Here is a 22,196-nt window from a genome sequence, read left to right on the forward strand (position 1 = left end):
GGGTGTGGCCAAAAAAATAATAAAGATTTTGATTGGATGGACGATTCTCAAAAAATTAGAAATTGAGCTTCCATTTGACCCAACAATACCACTCCTGGGAATCCCGGAGAGGCAAAAAGGTATAGTAGATATGACATCTGCACTTCTATGTTCATTGCAGCACTGTTTACAATAGCCACAATCTGGAAAAAAACAGAGTGCCCCAAAACAGATGACTGGTTAAAGAAACTCTGGTACATCTACACAATGGAATACTATGTAGCTGTCAGAAAACATGAAGTCATGGAATTTGCATATAAGTGGATCAGCATGGAAAATATCATGCTGAGTGAAATGAGTCAGAAAGAAAGAGAGAGACATAGAAAGATTGCACTCATATGTGGAATATAAAGTAGCAGAGAGGTACATACAAGCTTGCAATGATGAAATTTCTGGCAGAAATTTCTCTGGACTTAGTTACTAAAATACTAAAACACAGAAATCCAAAACCATGCAGCCGTTAGTGCGGCCACTTGACCTCATATCTCTTCTTTCTCGGCAATGGAAAATAAATTATCAGATGCTTCCTTTTCAGCAGGTCCGACTTTGAGGGGGAGAAACTCCAAACAATAATAATGAGTTTTTTGTTGAAATATTGAATGTAATCAAAGGAAAGTGAAATTATAGTGAAATTTATCATTTACACAGGCAGGGTGGAGGACTGGGGGAGGTGGCGGGGAGGTGGGGAGGTATACTGGTGATTCTTGATGGTGGAATATGTGCACTGGTAAAGGGATGGGTGTTTGAGCATTGTATAACTGAGACTTAAACCTGAAAGCTTTGTAACTTTCCACACGGTGATTCAATAAAAGAATAAATTAATTTTAAAAAAAGATTTTGATTGGGGGGACAGTTTCAGATTTGCAGAAACATCAAGGAGGGTAATTTAGAGTTCCATACACCCATACTCAGTTCCCCTTTTATAAACCCCTATGTCTGTGGTACAGTTCTTAATCTATAAGCACATAAATTATCATTCAACCCCACAGTTTATTCAGACGTTTAACCTGATGTCTTCTGTTCCAGGATTGTTAGGGATCATTCTGGGTGATATATGGCCCAGTTGTGCAATGCTGAGTATCACCAGGGCCACACCAGGAGGAGCTTATGAGGCCATGTGGTGTCAGAGCTAAAGTCAGGGCTTCTCTATCCAAGGTACATTGCCTTTTGTTCTATCTCCCTCTCCCCATCATTGCAATCTAACATTCCCTTTAATACTACTTAAGTCTACTTCCTCCAGTGGTCAACACTGTCAGTAGTCCAGAAGGGTCTATGTACACTTATTTCCACAGTTAGATAGCAAGGGAAGTGTCCTTTATTACTCAATGCATTGTTACATAAATAAAAGTTGTTGTCCTGACATAGCTTCTAGAGTTTAGTGTTGGTGGCTTGGTTGGGCCTCCCTAGCAGTGCTCAGGGGGACCAGTGGCCACGCCCAGTGACTCTTGGGCCAACCAGACCAGGTGGTTCAGTTGCAAGGATCTGGTGTAGTGTTGCTCAGACTCTATAGTGCCAGGGACCACCAGAGTCACCTCAGAAGGACTCTGGGGCCAGAGTGGGAGTAAGAGCTGGTGCTGAACTTCAAACTTGTTTTGTGCATATGTGTTTTGTTTAGTTTGGTTTTTTGTTTGTTTGTTTGTTGGAATAGAGTGATGGCACAGTGGGTAAGGCTTTTGCCTTGCACACAGCCAACCCACATTGGATTCCTCTGTCCCTCTAGGAGATCCCGGCCAGTTACCAAGAGTATCCCGCCTGCATGGCAGAGCCTGGCAAGCTACCCCTAGCATATTTGATATGCCAAAAACAATAACAACAAGTCTCATATGGAGATGTTACTGGTGCCCGCTTGAGCAAATCGATGAACAACAGGTTGACAGTGCTACAGTGACAGTGCTAATGATGAATACATGGCATTATGCATTGATTAAAGCCCTCTCTGTACAATACAAATGTAAACAATAATATACCCTATAGATTTTAATTAATTATAATTTATTAATAACTGTTCAAATGTACCTTGAAATGTACCAAACTGATAGAAGTAGTTGATAACAGATAAAACTGTGTGGAGGTAGAAGTGTGAATGATGGGAGAATGGATGAGGAATTGCAGGAAGAGCTATGATACTCACTCTGATATTTGATCAATCTTACAATAAAACGAAACTTGGTCTAAATTAGTCTATTAAAATTACAAGTTGGGCCCAGAGCTATAGTACAACAGGTAGAGCATTTGCCTTGCATGAACCAAACATCAGAGAGTCTATTGCCCGCACGTCTGGCTGTATTCCCCGGGGCCCCTCAGAGGGGATGGGCTCCAGCTTCCCTCTCCATCCCAAGCAGTGCTCCTGGCGGCCAAAGACCACCAGAACCAAGCTACAGCCATGCTCGTGGCCCCTCTCCACACGTTCGGACAGGCCTCATGCATGAAGGTACCAGCAGAGGAACCCGGGTGTGTGTAATCCCATCAACGGCCAACATCCAGAGAGAGACTTAGAAGCAAGCTCCCAGAAGCAATATCTTGTAGCCTACTTCTCCCTCTGGGAGAAACTGGCAATCTTCTGAGAGATTCCTGCCCAAATAGGACAGCCTGGCAAGCTTCCCATGGTTTATTCATATGCTAAATTCAGTAACAAGCTGGATCTCATTCCCCTGACCCTGAAAGAGCCCCCAGTGCGACATCGTTGGGAGGGCCGAGTCAAGATAGACTTCTAAGATCTCAGGAAAAGGACAAAATGAGAGGTTACTGAGCCCACCCGAGAAATTGGTGATTAACGGGATTTTGTGATCGTGATTGAACCAAACAGTAGTTCAATCAGTGGCACCATATATGTTCCCTCAAGCCTTGCCAAGAATAAGTCATCAATGCAGAGCTAGGAGTAATTCCTGAGCACCAGCAGGTATAGCCCCCAAAACAAAATAAAACAAAAAAATTGATTATTTGGGGCTGTAGCAGTGATAGTACAATAGTTAGGTCACTTGCCTAGCACACAGCTGACCTGGGTTCAATCTTGGCCACTGCATATGGTCCTCTGAGCACCACCGGGAGTAATCCTTGAGCAAAGAGCTAGGAATAAGCCTAGAGAACTGCCAAGTGTGACCTCCTTCCCCAAAACAACAACAACAACAATAACAACAAAATTGCAACAGGATCCTACCAGCAGAGAAACATAAAATAGAATTACATTTGTGGCAGATAACGTCTACAACGGATGAGAGAAATAACTAAAGTTTCTTTTGAAACCTATTAAATTTGAGAAGTGCATTTAAAATGAATGTTTGGTGGGCACATAGACACGTGATCCTACACTTAGAGCAGAGAGCTCGATGAGATACACCATTTGGGAGGTAATAAATCAAGACTCCAATGAGAATAGGATTTCCTTGGTGGAGACGATAAAAAAAAAAAAGAAAGAGGTCCCATCTGAAGAACCACAACATTTTGCATGGTTGGACAAGATAACTTGTCAACAAAGAAAAATGAGAAGGAGCTGAATATAAAGTTTCAAGAAAATGGGATTTGGGAGAAAATGGAGTGAAAAGCTATTAAAATGGAGATAATGTGGAATGTGGGTTTTGCAAGATAAAGACAGCTTCTTTGTGTACATCATGATGACCTGAGGAGAGCTGTTTCTGTAGATCAGTAGAGGAAAAAATGCTTTGAAAGGTGAATGCAAAACAAAAAAAAATGTGAGGGTATGTTTATTGACAAGTAAATGCTCCCTATTTTTCTACAAAAGGATTTTTGGTCAGCTCACTATCTTGCATATACATTTTTCTTGCTCAATGAAGGGATAAAATGCAATAAGAATAGTAAATTATTTGAATAGTTGTGTGCTGACATGGTTATGATTTAAAGTGTTGGCCTGTTGAACAAACTGAAATCATAAAAATGCTGGTTTTCAAAGATGTGCAGCTTGAATAAGTGAAGGATCACTAGTCAGCTTATGTGTGCCCTCTTACCTAGATCTTGGGCATTTTCTGCATTGAATAAAAGTATTTAAAGGCAGACTAATTTAGGTCTTAAATAAGCTAAACTGAATCACTCTATCACATCTAACAACAAGTTATGAAACAATAGAGTAGAATAAAAACTGTCACTGTCACTGTCATCCTGTTGCTCATCGATTTGCTCCAGGTCATCCGCATGCAAGGCAAATGCCCTACCCGCTGGGCTAATATATTAAAATTAAGAACTAAAATATAGACAATCCATTGTAATAAAGCAGACAAAAAAAAACAAAGTTAAGGAGACATATGCATCTCAAAATGGTGAAACAGATGTCTCAAGAGCAATGTCCTAAATTAGATCGCTGTCCTGTGTGGTCACCTGAATATAATTGGGTTTGGCCTTAAAGAAAATCAAAGTTGAATAGCTTAAAAGCACTAGCACTGCTAACCATATGTATCCTCTCTCCCCAGCATAAAACACACACACACACACACACACACACACACACACACACACACATTCTCAGAGCCCACAGATAATGAGATACCTGTGGCAAACTGAACTCCTACTAGAAATAACATTTGATTATTTGAGGAGGATATTTGATTCTTAGAAATATCTAATTTGGTCACAAAAATGCAGTGAAAATTCCCCTCTATGACTTTAAAGGTATAAATAAAACAAAATTTATAAGCAAATTTACTTGACATCATTTAAACTCCTTATCTTATTTCATTGCCAATGTATTATACTGAGGACTGGTTGTAAAAGTGGATTTATGTTTTACGGTAAGTTAGGATCCAGGAACAGTTCACAAAGTTCTTGCAATGGGAATAGCATTCAAGGACTATGTCAACTGTAACCAACAACTAAGACATTAGATAACTAAATGGAAATAAAATACTGTGTATAAAGATTTAATCTGAAAGTTATTGGAAAACATTATGATATAACCATGTGTCAGAGCTATTATAGTGTGACCTCTGAAAAATTATGGAGACATTTCAGTTTGCTGAGATATAAAATTTGGGCATAAAGATAAAACAAAAGTTCACTGCAATACTAGCAATAACAACCAAGATAGAAACATCCCAAGTACCCAATTAAAAATTAATTGATAAATTAGATAGTAAGTGTGCACACTCAAAAACTATTCAGCTCTAAGATAAAATTTTGCCTTATTAGATAATGTGGATATAGTTTCAAGCTATTCTGATAAAAAAATAATAATAAGCCAGGGTACTTACACATCCCCAGCCACTTCTTGTAAATAATTGTCTAACTTTGCATTTAATGACTATTCTGGGAAGAGATGTAAAGTTAGCCTCTATAATTCATGGGCACACTGTTCTTTGGGCTGAAAACTCTGGGGAACCCTTGGGAAAGGAGCAGGCTAGTTCTCTGTCTTGCCAAAGCCGCAGCAACTGCACCCACACCCCACAGCCACCACCAGGTAAACCATGCAGTGAGCCAACTTCACTACTTCACAAGTAACCTCTGCAGAGATGCCAAGCTGACAAAAATTACAGGTATACTGGTTTGGGGACTGAGATCTCTGGGGTCATTCAGGATGGGGGCAGAGAGCCCCCCATACTCACATGCCACAGCAGCCATACCCACATGCCACAGTCCAGACCATGTAAATAATGGCCCAACTTTATAGTTTCAGGACTCTGAAGAGATGTAAACCAAACAAGGCCACCGAAACTCACCAACCCAGATTTACCAATTCTGAAGTTTTGGAGTGTAGCACTATTATTGTGGCCACAATATTGACTTCTCAGTAGGAGCACGCCAAATTAGATGGGAAAGTAGTAAAAAGCCAGCTAATCTCAGTGAACAAAAACAGTAACACAGATGGTTCAAGTAGAAAGACAATGACTTTAATGGCCCTCTAAGGACACAACAATTCTCACGAATTTTCTTTTACGGAAGTATCATTCAGAATTCTATTAGCTATTTTACTGTAAGAAGTGACATAAAATAAGTTATTTTGTGCCGGCTAAGGGAACAGGATTGTGCAATGGGTGGGTGGCAAACTGGGGACAAGGGTGGAAGGAAGATCTCACTGGGGGTATGATTTGGTGTTCAAACATTAAATGCCTGAAACAACTTTTTAAGCCACATTGTTAAATACCTGTATCACCTGTATCACCTGTTGTCCCATTGATTAGTTTGCTTGAGTAGGCACCAGTAACGTCTCCATTCATCCCTGCCTCGTGCTTTTATCAGACTCTCTGTACTCATCCTTCCCAATGCTGCCAAATTGGGGGCTCTTTCAGGGTAAGGGGAATGAGGTCCCTTACTGTTACTGTTTTAGGCATATTGCATACACCACGGGTAGCTTGCCATGCGGGCAGGATACCCTCGGGACTTTGCCGGGCTCTCAGAGGGGAACAGAGGCTTTTGGGGAGGCCTCTAATCGCTCTTAAAGGTGCTCCCAGTCTACCAAATGCAAGCTTTTGGTCGATTGGCATGTTGTCAACCAAATATTGCATCAGTATAAGAGTGATTGATTGTTAAATACAGTTTTTTAAAACGTAAATAAAAAATATTAAACCTAAGAGCTCTGATATAGAGCAGAAAATTACAGGGGAAAAAAAAAACAGAAAGAAAAAGACAAGTACTGGATTATCTCACTAGTATGCCAGATATAAGGAAACAAAGCAAGAGAGTATACAAAACCAATCCAGACTTAACTCTTAGATTTTTATTGTAGGACTAAGGTTTCCAAATGGGACATGTAGAGGGGACACAAATTTTTAAACAGGTACAGCATAAAGAAGAGCAGAGGGTGTCAAATTGACTTGACTTAATATCTGTTTGGGGAAAAAATAGAATATCTTAGCGTACCTTTAGAAATATACTTTATTTACACACACACACACACATATATGTGTGTATATATATATATATACACCAGAAAGAGTATCTTCAATTGCAGCTGAGTCTGCTACACCACCCACCTAAATCTTACCAGCCCTGACAATGGGTGATATTTCTCACCTAAGGTAAGATTTGAGCAATTTGGTGTTGTGTGTGTTGTGACAACTTTTTCAGGATTGTATAAAAGCATTCCTAAAATATTTACTAGGTTGTTACTTTAATATAAAAGAATAATGTAATGAATTCTGCTATGTCAGTATTCAATTTTGCCTCTTTTTTGCCTTTTGTCTCTAAGGTTTCTTAAATATATTTTCTTCTCTTTTTTCTAGTTTGCAATTGTAATATCTAGTCTTATTCTTTCATTTCTTGTAAATTTAATATTAACTCTTCAACCTTGAAAATATACAACTTAATAGCAACTTAATATCTAAATTTGTTTGAAAGTCTAAAGATATTTTATTTTATATGGGTTTTTTTTGTATTTTTGTTTTTATTCTGCTTCCCTTTAAAATCCCCTAAGTTGGTCACTTTTTGGGGCTTTGTGTTTATTTGTTTATGTTTTAGGAAGTATTAATTTCCATTTTAAACTTTGCTTACCAGTGCTTCTTGGATTTTTACCCTTCTGAATTCCTATGTCATTCTTCCTAAAAAATAATATTCGGTGCCTCAGTTTTTATTTAAAACTCTTTTTTTAATGTCTAAAACTGTGCTCTTAAAGCATATAATAATCATTCTGGGTGTGGAATTCTAAAGTAACATTTCTCTCAGCACTTTGAAGATACAGTTCCATTGACCTGTGTCAATTATTATTGACACAGCGACTACTTTCAGTCTGATTACCATCTCATTTTCCTCTGGCAAGTTTTAAGATATTTTCTTTGTTTATGATAATCTCTAGTTTCACTACAGTGTAATTAGGCAAGAGTTTGATCTTCTTAGTGCTGTTTAAAATATAAGACTTGAGCCTTTTTTGCAACCTGGGAAAATTAACATAGTTCTTGAATATTGCTTCTTCTAAATTCTCCTATTCTCTCCACTTAAATCTCACTCAGTTTAAATTAAAGATTCTCATTTTATTTCCCAAGGACAGCTACAGGTTGGAAAGAGATAGAGGTTGGTGTTGAAATTTACAAATCTCAACTAATTTTAATGAAATGTACTACATCTGAATTAAGAAAAAAATAGAGGCTAAATGACCATAGATTTAGAAGCAACAAAAATTAAATCATATCAATTATAAATTGAAACAAAGCAAATGATACAGGCATTGTCTGGAAAAATAAAATGTTTCGATTGACGGTTAGAAGGCCTTTTACTTTGTACTTCTTCATTACCAATCTTTTTCAAGTTTTCTTTGACAATTTTTTATAATAACTTGTCTCTTTTCTTGCTAGTTTTTTTTTCTGGTACTTTGGGTCACACCTGGTGATGCTAAGGGGTTACTCCTGGTTTTGCACTCAAGAATTGCCTCAGCAGTGCTCAAAGGGTCATATGGGATGCCAGGGATTAAACCCAGTCCAGCCTCATGCAAGGCAAATACTCTACCCGCTGTACTATCATTCTGGCCCCTTGTTCAGTTCTTACTATTTATACTTTTCTCTTAAAAATGTAATCTATAACTTATCACTAGTAACACTTGTGTTTAAGATGACTTTCAAAATCCTGGACAATTATAATGTGCTTTTGTGTATTAATTATAAGAATTCTTTCTGATCCATTATATATCAGACGTCTTCTCTTCTTCATTGACCTTACTGTCTCAGTGGATAGTGTTCTATGACATTTTCCTATAAAATGACCACTGGCTCTGTTATTCTGTGACAGGAGCTCTAGCACAATATGCTAGAAATATTTCTGACAATCAGTCCTAGACTAATCTGCTTATAGTAATTTAATTATATAAAGAAGCCCATGCAAGCTATATAATATGTATATTTTGTGGTATACACATATATTTACACTGTATGTCTCTCTATATTTTTAAGGGACACACACACATATATATATGTATATATATATTCCTCTATAAATTTACACATGATGTCCCTCTCAACACAAACCAATATGTCAAGTCAATTTTCACAAAAATATCTCTTTCCAGCTGCACCCAACATAAGGAAAGTGTGAAGAGGCCAACAGGAAAGGGTATAGAATAGTCTTGGCCTGTTGGAGTTTGTAACTTCTCCAAATTGTATAGAGACAAATAGCAGTATAGACACATTGTTACTTAGCATATTCTAAGCATATTTCTGGAAGGGAACAATGCAAGTGAGAGCCTAGAAGTCTCATCATTTTATTATAAACCTAGGGAAACTGTGCTATGCATCTATATTTCCCATTTCTTTCTCTCCACTCAGATATTTTTACTTCCATTTTACATTTTACAACTTTCCTTTGGAATGATGTGAATCTGTCTTATATCCAACCACTGACTTTTTTAAAGACATTTTCTTAATGTGAGGTTTCTATTTTGTTAACTTTTACATATTCCAGTAATTTAAAAAGTAATGTCCTCTTTTTATCTAATACATTTGATTTTCCTACTGTGTCTCTGAGCACGTTAAAGAAACTTAAGCTTTGATGTGTTAAACTTGTTCTGTGGTTTATAATCCCTTTAATAGTAATGCTCCCTACTTTTGTGCCAACCAGCAATCTTGGCATGTTAGAATGTCTTCTGAGTTTTGCAACTTTTGCAACTCTGTTCTTATCATGATGACAGCCTTATGTGTCCTGTTTAGGGAGTCGACTTCATGGTACAGTTTCCTATAAATCCTTACAAATTGAGTCCAGATCCAACACTCCATCATATATGGAGCCTGGAGCCCAGCATATGTCTGCATGATCAATAAACAATGCCCCTTTGTTTTTTTTTAATTTAATAGTTTATTTTCAATTAGTGAGTCAACGTGAGGGTACAGTTACAGATTTATACATTTTTGTGCTCATGTTTCTCCCTTACAAAGTTTGATAACCCATCCCTTCACCAGTGCCCATTCTCCACCACCAGTAAACCCAACATCCCTCCCCCCCCTCCCCAGTCCTGTCTCCCCCCACCCCACACTGCCACTATGGCAGGGTATTCCCTTTTGTTCTCTCTTTCTGATTAGGTGTTGTGGTTTTCAATAAAGGTGTTGAGTGGCCATTGTGTTCAGTCTCTAGTCTATATTGGGCCCGCATCATCTTTCCCCCACATGACCTCCAATCACATTTTACTTGGTGTTCCCTTCTCTGAGTTGCCCAGAATGAGGGACCAGCCTCCAAGCCATGGAGACAACCTCCTAGTACTTATTTCTACTATTCTTGGGTGTTAGTCTTATAGTCTATTATTCTATAGTCCACAGATGAGTGCAATCTTCCTATGTCTGTCTCTCTATTTCTGACTCATTTCACTTAGCATAATACTTTCTATGCTGATCCACTTATATGCAAACGTCATGACCTCATTTTTTCTAACAGCTGCATAGTATTCCATTGTATAGATGTACCAGAGTTTCTTCAACCAGTCATCTGTTCTAGGGCACTCGGGTTTTTTCCAGATTCTGGCTATTGTAAACAGTGCTGCGATGAACATATAAGTACAGATGTCATTTCGACTATACTTTTTGGCTTTTCTGGGATATATTCCCAGCAGTGGTATTGCTGGGTCAAATGGGAGCTCAACCTCTAGTTTTTTGAGAATCGTCCATATTGTTTTCCAGAAGGGCTGAACTAGCCGACATTCCCACCAGCAGTGTAGAAGGGTCCCTTTCTCCCCACATCCTCTCCAACAGCGGTTGCTTTTGTTCTTTTGGATGTGTGCTAGCCTCTGTGGTGTGAGGTGGTATCTCATGGTTGTTTTGATCTGAACAATGCCCCTTTGAACTTAGTATTATTGTAACTAAAGTTTGCTTAATAAAGTACAGAAAGACAAATTCATGGCGAAATAACAAGAAGGAGGTTTTGTTTGGTTTTCTTGGGGCAGGGGCAAGGGACAGGGGGTCAGGAGGGGAGATATACTTAGCAATGCTGAGGACTTAATCCTGGCTCTGCTCTCAGGGATCACCCAGGTAGAACTCAGAGAACCACATGAGGTGCCAAAGGTCAAACTCAGGTCTGCCACATGTAAGGCGAATGACCTACCTATTGTACTACCACTTCAGTGTTATGGAGGTCTTTATTTACAACACTTGATCAGACCAGTGATGTAGGCTAGGCAAAGCACCTGAAGTTGGACAATTCCAGGGATCTAAGAATCTGGTTGTCCAAGAACTGAGGCAACATGGTTCAATCTCCAGCATTACTCTGTCTCCTGAATATCTCCCAGCCTTCCGAGAACCAAGGAGGACTACGTAAAGTATCTCTAAGAGTGACACTCAGACTTACTTAGCATTGTATGGGAGTCCTTCAACATGAAAAAAGATTAAAGAATTGCATACTTGTGATTGTTCACCATTATAGTACCTTTTATGGAAAGCAAGCTCGGCGTTGGAGAGCTAGCTCAACAGGGGAGAGCGCCTGCTTTCATATAGGGCTGGGTTTGATCTTCTGGCACTGGATAGTATCTGAGCACAATTAGGAGCAATCCCCCAGTGCAAGCAGGAGTAGCCAAAACACACAAAATGAAAGCAAAAACAAAAAGCTATTTCCAAGAGAGAGGCAGTATCCTTATGGTAGCACCACCAAGACTCAGTCAGGCTAGGTGAATGACAAAAGAACAAGAAGTAGGTGTTTTTGTTTGGGTTTGTTGGGGCAGGGGATGGGGGCATGAGAATTTCTCACATTGAGCCTATTCTTGCCAGGATCTGCAAAAATAGGCTCAGTGTGAGAAAAAGATGGCAGCAGCAAGCCTGCAGGCACCAGAGCTGGCAGAGCTGCCCCAGCCCTGAAGGCTCTGAGCAAGCCAGTCCCTGCAGTCACAGAACCTCTGCATGAATGACTGTTAGTGTCATGTAAATATCCTTTCTCAAAAAGAGTGCCTATGAGTTTAACCTAGCCCAAGGAGTGTGGGTTCCAGAGTAGGACTCCTGAAAATGGCAGTAGTGTGACCCAGGTGCCAGGGCTGGACCAGCTGCATGAGGCAGCTCTCTGCACTCTAAACAGCGGGGATGCTGAGGTCACAGGATCTCAGTGTGAATGAATAGTGCTTCTCAAATCCAACCTGGTGGCATCACTGCTCCTGAGCACCTGAGCAGAGCACCCGGGCCAAGTCACTCACAATCGTCATCCCAGCTCTAGTCCAGGTCCTGCCTTTGCTGCCCCCACTATCGATGGGGTCCTGAGGGGCACAGGGCCACTGGTGGGTCTATCTGGACTTGCTGGCTGAGAGCATCAGCTGTCTGACAATGCCCTCAGGATTTCTGACACCCCTAAGTTACTGCCATGACTCCAGCAACTCAGACCGAAGTGTTATGAGGAATTAAACTGTCAAAATTTAGGTATATGGGAGCCGCACCCACAAACCACCTGCAATGCCCTATGTAAGCTCATTCACCAGCTCCAGAGAATGATAAATAAATCTCAAATAAAATCAAAAAGCAGAAGAAATTTTTTTCGGACCTGCACAGGGCTGAATCTAAAAGAGCATACAAAAGGGGGGTGGGTTCCCAGTGCTAGCTCAAATAGAGCTCCTGGCAGCTGCATGTTCCTACAATCCAAACTCGCTGCTATGCCCCCACCAGACTCCACATCTCAGACAGAGCTAACCAAGAAATTAACCTGCTGAAAATTCAGGTATGTGGAATTTGTGGCTGAAATCTCCACACTTCCTCAGAGTCGGAATGGACTACCTCCCCCCACTTTCCTGTACTTCCAGAAGGCCTGGAAGTCACATGTACACCCCAACGCTGCCACCCAGTTAAAAATCTACTACAGCTGTATCTCCTCCTGCATCTCAAATGCTGCAAAACTGAAAAACCAGTAGTAGCACACCACATCAGAGAAGGCAACCAATCTCTATTAACATAACAGAGAACATAAACATAAGCATAAACACAGAAGGCTTAACCTGTAACATCTCAGTAATCTCTCATAGAAGGATTTACTATCTCAATGATGAGATACAACAGTTCATTGGTTCATGCGTTGGAAGCCTGCCTCATGTACTGGGGGAAAAGGGATAGAGAAAGGACCACTAGGACAATAATAGTAGAAATGGTCACTCTGGATATGACCTGTATTCTGAAAATAGGTAAAGGGACAAATATAATGACATTTTAGTACCTGTATTGCGAATTCTAATGCTCAAGAGGAGAGAGAGAGAGAGAGAGAGAGAGAGAGAGAGAGAGAGAGAGAGAGAGAGAAGGAAAAAAGTGTCTGCTATGGAGACAGGCTGGGTCGTGGGGGTGGGGGGAGGGGAAGTTGGAACATTGGCAATGGGAAATATACACTGGTAGAAGGATGGGTGTTGGAGCATTGTATGACTGAAACCCAATCAAATACAGCTTTGTAATAGTGTCTTTCATATGATTCAATAAATTATTTTTTTAAAAAAGATCAATGTGTTAGAGATCACAAACTACAATAATTCTATCAATCTTCTAAGCTACTGTTATATTTGTACTTGTGCAATATTCCTAACCTAATGTCTGTCTTAACAGTGACTTATTTCCCTAAAGAAAAATCTAATATTAAACTAATAATAACCCTTTCGGTGAAAATGTTGGTATGTGAAATGTTAAGTGCCCACATTTAACAATGTGGATACTAATAAAGATACTTCAAATGCTAACTAACTATATGTGTTTCTAAAATTACCAGCTTTCATCTTTCATATTATAGAAATATATCCCCTATATAACATGCAAGATAGACACTAGAAATTCCTCATATCACATTCCAAAATCTTCAAGACCACTTTCAGGTTGGAAATTCCAATGTGCAATACTCCTCTTAAGTGTGGTTTTTAGAAACAAGTAGTCTGATATAATTCAAAGAATATCAAGTAAACTGGTTTTGATGATCACGGCATGTTGTATTTTTCAATTTTTAGCATCTAATTGGCTAATGCTCAATTTTAAACTGCCGGTTAATTTCAACATATGCACAATGTACTCAAGGTAAAATCCTTCCATACTGAAATTGTATGACCGAGTTTTAACTTAAATTTAATGCTTTATGCAGCCCTTTTACATTTAATCTTATAAATTTCCCTCCATAAAGTCCATAAAGCCCATGTTGGTGTGTGTTGTTGTTGTTGTTTTAAGAATATTTATTCTACCATCTGGGTGAACAGATGGATGAATGGATAAAACATCTAACATTACTTACTCAGTAGACCATGTTTTACAATCAGCAATGCTGTCCTAAAACTATTTCAGGCTCTATCCTGCTTCTATTATTTCCCTATCATTGCCCCACTTTCTCTCTTTTTTGGATATTACAGTCACCACTAGCAGCCAAGGAAACTGCAACTCAAGAGAAAAGCTTATCATGAAGATGGTTAATTTATGGAGTGGCACCCCAGTGGCCTGGATTATTACAGGTTCCCAATGAGCCTAACTCCCTTTGGGGGAGCAGCTTATTCTGTAGGAGAAGCTGATTCAACGCATTTCTGATTTCTGCATCCTCCATAGTACCAGGAATGCAATAACCAATTCCGCTAAGTGATCGAATTTCATGGCACATGTAATGATAGCACAGCGGGACTTGAGCAAACAACAAAAATTAAAGGTAGCTAAGGAAAGCAATTATAAGAAAGTTAAGGATCATAGAGAGAAGGCTCCTAGGGCCAAAATTTCTTCCTGTTTCAGACTTGAGATTAGGGAAAACATAAATACAATGGGCAATTACACAACTGTCCAATAGTAATGGTCTTTGGTCACTATCAGCCTGGGAGCATTTGTACGAGGCAATCTTAAAAGTAATTCAGACAAATTATTAGTCCCTGAAGTCTTCTTGGCTTTCTATGCTAAATAATAATGGCAATAATAGTACTTTTTAAAGTCTGGCAGATAGTAAGCTTTGGAAAATATAGAAGTCCAGCACCCTGTAATTCCTTACAAAACTAGATATACTGAGAGATATAGTTCCAGATTGCTCACCTGGGAGATGCCCTTGAGGGGTAGTGATAACCTCTTGGATATCTGAAACTACAGTTTCTGTTCAATGAATGATGTGCCTGGAGATTCTTTTAACAGGTGCTAAAGTCTTGGTTCTTCTATTTAATTACTTTTCCTCAGAAATATTGACATCTACATTTATATTTAAACTCTGGGATTAATGCTACTTCCTTTGTGAAAAAGAAAAAAAAAAATGCTGCTGCAAACACTGCCAGTGTTCTTTCTCAAATGAACACTACCCGTGTTTTTTCTCAATTTTCTCAAATGAAGATTTGAGAAGAGAAATCATTGAGATGATAAGCATCAGTAGAATCACAAATCATGAAAACATGGTTTCCTTATTAGTTGCTGCCCACATTTGATTCTATCTCTCCCAGCCCTGATGGTTTTAGTACCAAAGAAAACCATGTGTCCGATACTCTGTGGATCTGATTTCATGAAATATGCTGGCCAAATTCCCTTGTAAGCAATGAGAAAATTGCTCCTTCTTTCTTAATTCTGGCTTATCTTCTCCAGCCTCTTCAGAAGTGAAAGGTAGGAAGCTGGATATGTCAATCACAGGTGCAGCACAGAAAACCCGACTCATATGGAATAATTAGCTCCAGCTCTGACACCTTGACTGTTTTTTCTAGGGCAGCTGAACTATGTCATGACTGAGCTGTGGGCTCAGCATCAGAGCAAATTTTTGTACACAGGTTTCTTATAGGGTAGTGCCTCCTGAAGTTTTGTTTGGAATTCAGGTTGCAGGAGAGGAATATTTTGCTCAGAAACAAACAAACTAGCAAATTTAGCAAGGAAGTTTCTCCCCCAAGTAGCCAAAGATGTACATAGTGTCATTGGATGTCGATTGACTAGAATCCTATTTAAGAAGGCAAGATTTCAGTTTTTCAGTGTTAAGACTAAGTGCCTTTTCTTTTGCTTTATTAAGAAACAGATGCAGAAAATAAGTAAATACAAAAACTATGCTGACCTAAATAACTATTTGCCTAGTCGTCTACAGATGTAATTTGAAGGGGCTTATAAAGAAACTAGAGTTCCTTAGAGACCTCCATGTAATTACAAAGGAAACACTCCAGAAAACTAAAATGGCAAATATATTTAAGGTAATTCCCTGTGAATAGGTTTTGGCCGCCACCATCCATTTTATTATTGCTTTTCTAAATTGCTTTCTTGCTGTTCTCTACCAGAGCCTCAGATCAATCTCTGGGTATTGTTGTGAGGGCTTGTCCAAAGTAATGACACCTGGCACCGAGCTGTAATTGTTTTATGTGCAGGGCATGTTTAGCTGTGCTCTAAGTCCTTTTCTTCATTAAGAGACTTGGAATTTCATTGTGGGCTTTAAGTACAAAGGAGGGCAACTTGTAGTAAATGTTTTAGGTTAAATAGAATCTCTCCAGAAGGCAAGGAGCAGAGGGCCACTCGGCTCCAGGGAATGAAAAGTGGTAGTGGGTTGGGGAAGACACACCTATGGATTCCTTTCACCTCAGCTCCATATCCACTTTGCCTTGTTCTGCAATAAGAGAACTGGTTTTGCAAATCCAGTGCCAGCTGGCCTGGTGTGCAATTGTCAGAAGAGGGATTCTGTAGAAGGGCAGAAGGTTCTCTTCCTGGTTCCCTGTTGGGATGTCCCCTGTAGAGTGTAAGTGATACATCACACCTCCTTTCAGCAGAGTGACTCTAACCAGTGTTTCACTGGGACAAGCTTCTTGGGCTATTTAGGAATTCATTTAGGAAGGGTCACTAGCTCTCTGTGAACCATTTCCTTATACAACCCCAGAGAGTGTTGATAGGCCTGGCTTCTCCTGTTCAAAAGCTTCCGGGGCCTCCATGGGGTGTTGAGTTCTGAGACACTGCATCTCCACTAAGTTCTCTTCACCCAGAACAGCAGGTTTTGAATGAGACTGACGTAACTGCACCTCCTTGAGCTCCATTAGGCCCCAGGAGCTAAGGCTGTGAAGCCACCAGCCAAGGTGGCGTGGTCTTCTTCCGGAGTGTTCTTTCTCAATAATGGGGTGAAGACTGCTCCCTGGAATCTGCTCTTTCTTATTTTCTTTACTAGGATTAGCCAATCCCTCAGGACTGAGATTCCTTGCTAGTTTTCCTGTAAAATTTTCTTCACTCAAATGTTATCTGTAAGTGTTTCCTGTTTGTAGACAACAACTGATGGAATTTCTCATCAGTTAAAACAAGGGGATATTCTTCTTGAGTTAGAGAAAGAAGAGCTGGGTTGGTACAGTAGTTTCAGCCTCCCGTGCTTATCTTCATACCAACACCTTCCTCTATTCCTCTACACCACTGCTCTCTGCAAATGGCTATTGCTGGCGTAAGCCCATTGGTGCCAATAATATCTTAATATTAAGCTTCAACTTCAATATATTTTTCAGTTTTCCCAAATCTCTGCCCATCTATGACTGCAATGGAGTGAAAAGAATAAAAAGAATCATTTAAACTTCTATACAAAATGTACTGATGTGTCTTGGCTTCTGAAAAATTCACAACTTGATATTTTCTAACAGACACTTTAATAGACTTCTGACTTGATCAATATTGCAAATTGCCAAGTAGTAAAAAGTCTCAGAAAATCAGGCTAAGGAAAGAACTTAAATGTGTTGACACTGTAAAAGTCAGTCAGAAATTTCTGAATTGCATTGGATTTTGAATTGCAAGGTACAGAAATCACAGCCAGAGTGACCTGATTTTGACCTCTCATCCATCTCAACCATAGCACTGTAAGTCAGTGCTCATTATATAATTTTTCAATAACCAGAAGAGTAAAAAATTGATTTCCCTTAATGACTATAAATACGTGAAACACACTGTAAATTTCCCTTGTCTGTATTCTGGTATGGTATTCTCTAGATCCGTTAGACATTAAATATAGAAGTTCTAAGATATGCATTGTTCTTTGCTCTGATCTTCAACTTGCCTGGATCCTCTGGGATCAAACAAAAATATGCTGCAGTTATTTCTCTGGCTGAAGGTAATTCCAATCTCAACTAAAAAGAGAATCCATCTGAATAATCTGAAGTCTGGGCATAAAACACAAAACAAACAGTGGACACTCATCTCAAAACAGAAACACATGACAAGATTCCATTTTACAGGAGCCAAAGATGCATAGATGCATATTTATATTCTAAATGTGTTCATTCAAGAGTAAGACATAAAATCTGATACCTGAAGTCAAAGTAGATATTGAGGATTTTCCCAGGCTGTGCATGGAAATAGAAATTTCATTTTCAGGTCCATTCTGTTCCTGCAGCTCTTCTTTTCATAAGCCTTAAGAATGCCACACATCTCATGCTGCCTGTCCACCAGAGGCCCGGGGGACAGCCTGCTTTCCAACATGATCACAAAAGACACCATTGACATGGAACACACGTGTGTGGTCCTATTGTTGCAGAGCGTCTCTCTGCAGTACTGAGAAGGAAAAAAAGGCAGAACTTAAATTAATCAGATTTGGGGCTAAGGACTTGGAAGCACAGAGCTGCCATTACTGGAGATGAGGGAACTTAAGAAGAGGAAGTAACTGCTCCTGAGAAAGGAAAGAAAGGAAGAAGTTCTGCTCTGGTTCCTCATATACATTCATTTCACAAGCATCAGACTAGTCATTCCCTCATTTTTGACTTTCTAAATAACATCCAAACTCAGATTTTTGATGCATGGGTATAGGTTCCTCCTCCTATTCATCCATCATCCAAGTCCCTACACCCAAGAGTCCATTTCTATAAATCCTTTCGACAGGGTTGTTCAGTCAGCTAATTGAATCCTCTCCTCCTTCCAAGTGAAGTTACTGAGAAATAACCCCTTCATTGCATTTCTGATGGAAAATATTTCTATCAGTGTGGAGAACAGAAAGAACAGTGTATGAACAGGTAACAGAAGGCAGAGGAATTCAGCCTCTGATCAAAGGTGCCCTTATTCTTAGTTCAAATTGTCTCATCTGTGCTTCCTCAAAATTGGCTCTTCCCTATACCATAGCTCCCTGCCTTCTGGTCCAATTGGTCTGGGATGTGTGGATCAGAGCTGTGGCTCTCAACCTTCACTCCATATTAGACAGACAAGGAGAGCTCAAGACACAGTGATAGCTGGATCCCATTTCAAAGACGACAGTTCAGTTCCTATGCTGTGGCATGGGAATCAGGATTATTTTAAAGCTGCAAAGAGATTATAAAGTGACTCCAAGTTCGCAAAATCCAGGAGCTGTCTTCACCCTCATTTTTAAAAGACTCAGAATATGTTTCTGATTAACTCAGTGATCCTGGACTTTTAGAATGAGCTAGAAAGTGGAAATGAGAACAACAAAAATCTAATGTTCTTTTGAATTGAATTAGAACACCTAAACCATGCATAAGATTTTGCGGGACAGGGCGAGTGTGGTGGGGGGAACGAGGGACACATCCAGTTAAACTCCAGGCTTACTCCTGGTTCTGCATTTAGTAATAACACCTTCTAGGTTTGGAGGACTCTAAGGGGTGCTGAGTATTGAACCTATGTCCACTGTGTGTAAGGCAACCACTGTACTATAACTCATATAGTGTTCTTTTAAGTTCCTTGGGTGATTACAATTTGTAAGAAAGGTTGGGAACAACTAAGTTAACTGGAAGATTTAGACTCAGATATGTTGGGACGCAAAACTTTAGCTTTTGTAAAAGGTCAATTACATGGGAGGGTCAAGGGAGATAAGCTTTGAATGTATCATCATCATCATCTTCATCCTGTTGATCATTGATTTTCTGAGAGGTCTCATTAACATCTCCATTTGTCCTAGCCCTGAGATTTTAGAATCCTCTCTTTACTCATCCTTCCCAACCGTGTCACTTTGGAGGCATTTTCAGAGTCAGGGGAATGAGACCCATCATTGTTACTGGTTTTGGCATATGAACACGCCATGGGGAACTTGCCAGGCTCTCCCATGTGGGTAGGAAACTCTCGGTAGCTTGCCAGATACTCCGAGAAGGAGAACTAGGCTATAAGATGTTGCTTCTGGGAGCTTGGTTTTATAGTCTCTGGATGTTGGCCATGTATGGGATTACACAGCTCCAGGGGCAGTTTCTGGGTATGAACGCCTACTGGAAAATGGGAGATCTGGATGGAAGAGGCCCAGTCCTGATCCAAGCAGGCTTGGAGATCTCAGGCCCTGGTCCCACACACCTGGTTTCCTCTGCCGGTTCCTTCATGCATGAGGCTCGTCTGAACCTGTAGAGAGGGACCTTGAGCATGGTTGTGGCTGGGTTCCGGAGGTCTTTGGCTGTGGGGAGTCTACTTGGGGTGGGGAGGGAAACTCAACCCACCCCCTCCAAAGGGCCCTGGTGAAGACAGCCAGGCACGGGGGCAAGAGACTCTGAATGTATATTTACATGTGAACATCTCCCTATGAAGTGGATTTGATCAATGGAGAAGGTAATGTTAAATGATTTTTCTGTTCTATTTACTTATTTATTTATTTATTCATTGATTTATTTGAATCACCATGTGGAAAGTTACAAAGCTTTCAGGTTTTAGTCTCAGTTTTACAATGCTCAAATACCCATCCCTTCACCAGTGCACACATTCCACCAACAAGAATCACAGTATACCTCTCCCCACACCCCCCACACCCCCACCTGTGTAACTGATAAATTTCACTTTACTTTCACTTTACTTTGATTACATTCAATATTTCAATAAAAAAACTCACTATTATTGTTTGGAGTTTCTCCCCCCAAAAGTCGGACCTGCTGAAAAGGAAGCATTTGATAATTTGATTTCCATTGCTGAGAATGAAGAGATATGAGGTCAAGCAGCCACATTAGTGGCTGCATGTTTTTGGATTTCTGTATTTTAGTAACTAAGTCCAGAGAAATTTCTGCCAGAAATTTCATCATTGCAAGCTTGTACCTCTCAGCTACTTTATATTCCACATATGAGTGCAACCTTTCTATGTCTGTCTCTTTCTTTCTGACTCATTTCACTCAACATGATACTTTCCATGTTGATCCACTTATATGCAAATTTCATGACTTCATGTTTTCTGACAGCTGCATGGTATTTTATTGTGTAAATAATACACAATAAGAGTTTCTTTAGCCTGGTTTTGGGGCACTTCATTTTTTTTTCCAGATTGTGGCTATTGTAAACAGTGCTGCAATGAACATAGAAATGCAGATGTTATTTCTACTATACCTTTTTGCCTCTCCGGGATATATTCCCAGCAGTGGTATTGCTGGGTCAAGTGGGAGCTCAATTTCTAATTTTTTGAGAATCGTCCATATTGTTTTCCAAAAGGGCTGAACATGTCCGCATTCTTAATTGACCTTTGCCTTCTTCCCCAATTCTTTTGCATTTGCTAAGCTATTTAAACTTGACACCTCAAGTTCAAAAGTGCATGGCATGTTGTTTAACTTTGCTGGGTATCTACAGAACGCATACAGTTATTAATCATTCTCTCCAAAATTTTCCCCCTTATCAATCTTTCTGATGCTGGTTTATTTTTTTCAGTCTGAAAAACAGAGAGGGGGGATGCATAAGGAAATTATTTGAAGCTATAGCTAAGTGGTCTCATTGTTAGCCTACTCGACTCTCTATGACTGTTTTTTTCATTAGTTTAAAAAATTGATCTTTAGGCATAATCGCAACCATACTTAGAGAATTGTTATTTGCATCTTCAAAGTTAAGATCTATGAAGTAATATTCTAAGTCAGGAAAAAAATATTAGTCACAAAAATTGATCTTTATTTTTCATTTTAATCAAGTGTATTTTAATTTTTTAAATTTTACTTAACTCCCCATGATTTATAATACTGTCAATGATAGGGTTTCATGCATACAACATTCCAACACCATATCCTCCACCAGAGTGTCCATTTCCCTCTTCCACTGTCTCAGGATCATGCCTCCAACCACCTTTCCCCCAACCCCCACTCCATATATATATATATATATATATATATATATATACATATATATGTATATATAGAGATAGATAGATAGATATACACACATATATATTTGCTTTGGATATTTTGTTAATACTCTCATTTTACTTGTAAAATCTGACAGATTGAGGTTTTATTTAGCTTACAAAAACTATGAATATATCAGAGCCACCACTGTCAAATGGCCTCCAGCTGTCATTGTTTCTCAGCCCATTGTTAGATGGTCCCTCAACTGCAGCATCAATTTCCTCTTTCTGGGTCATCTCTAAAATCAGTAAACTATTCTGTTATGTTCCCTGTGCTTAAGAAACAGAAAAAAATCTATTTTCTCATGGCCCTGCTTCTCTTGTCAGTTAATACCTATGTT

This window comes from Sorex araneus, chromosome 4 (genome assembly GCF_027595985.1).
Source record: "Sorex araneus isolate mSorAra2 chromosome 4, mSorAra2.pri, whole genome shotgun sequence".
In the NCBI taxonomy this organism is placed as follows: Eukaryota; Metazoa; Chordata; class Mammalia; order Eulipotyphla; family Soricidae; genus Sorex; species Sorex araneus.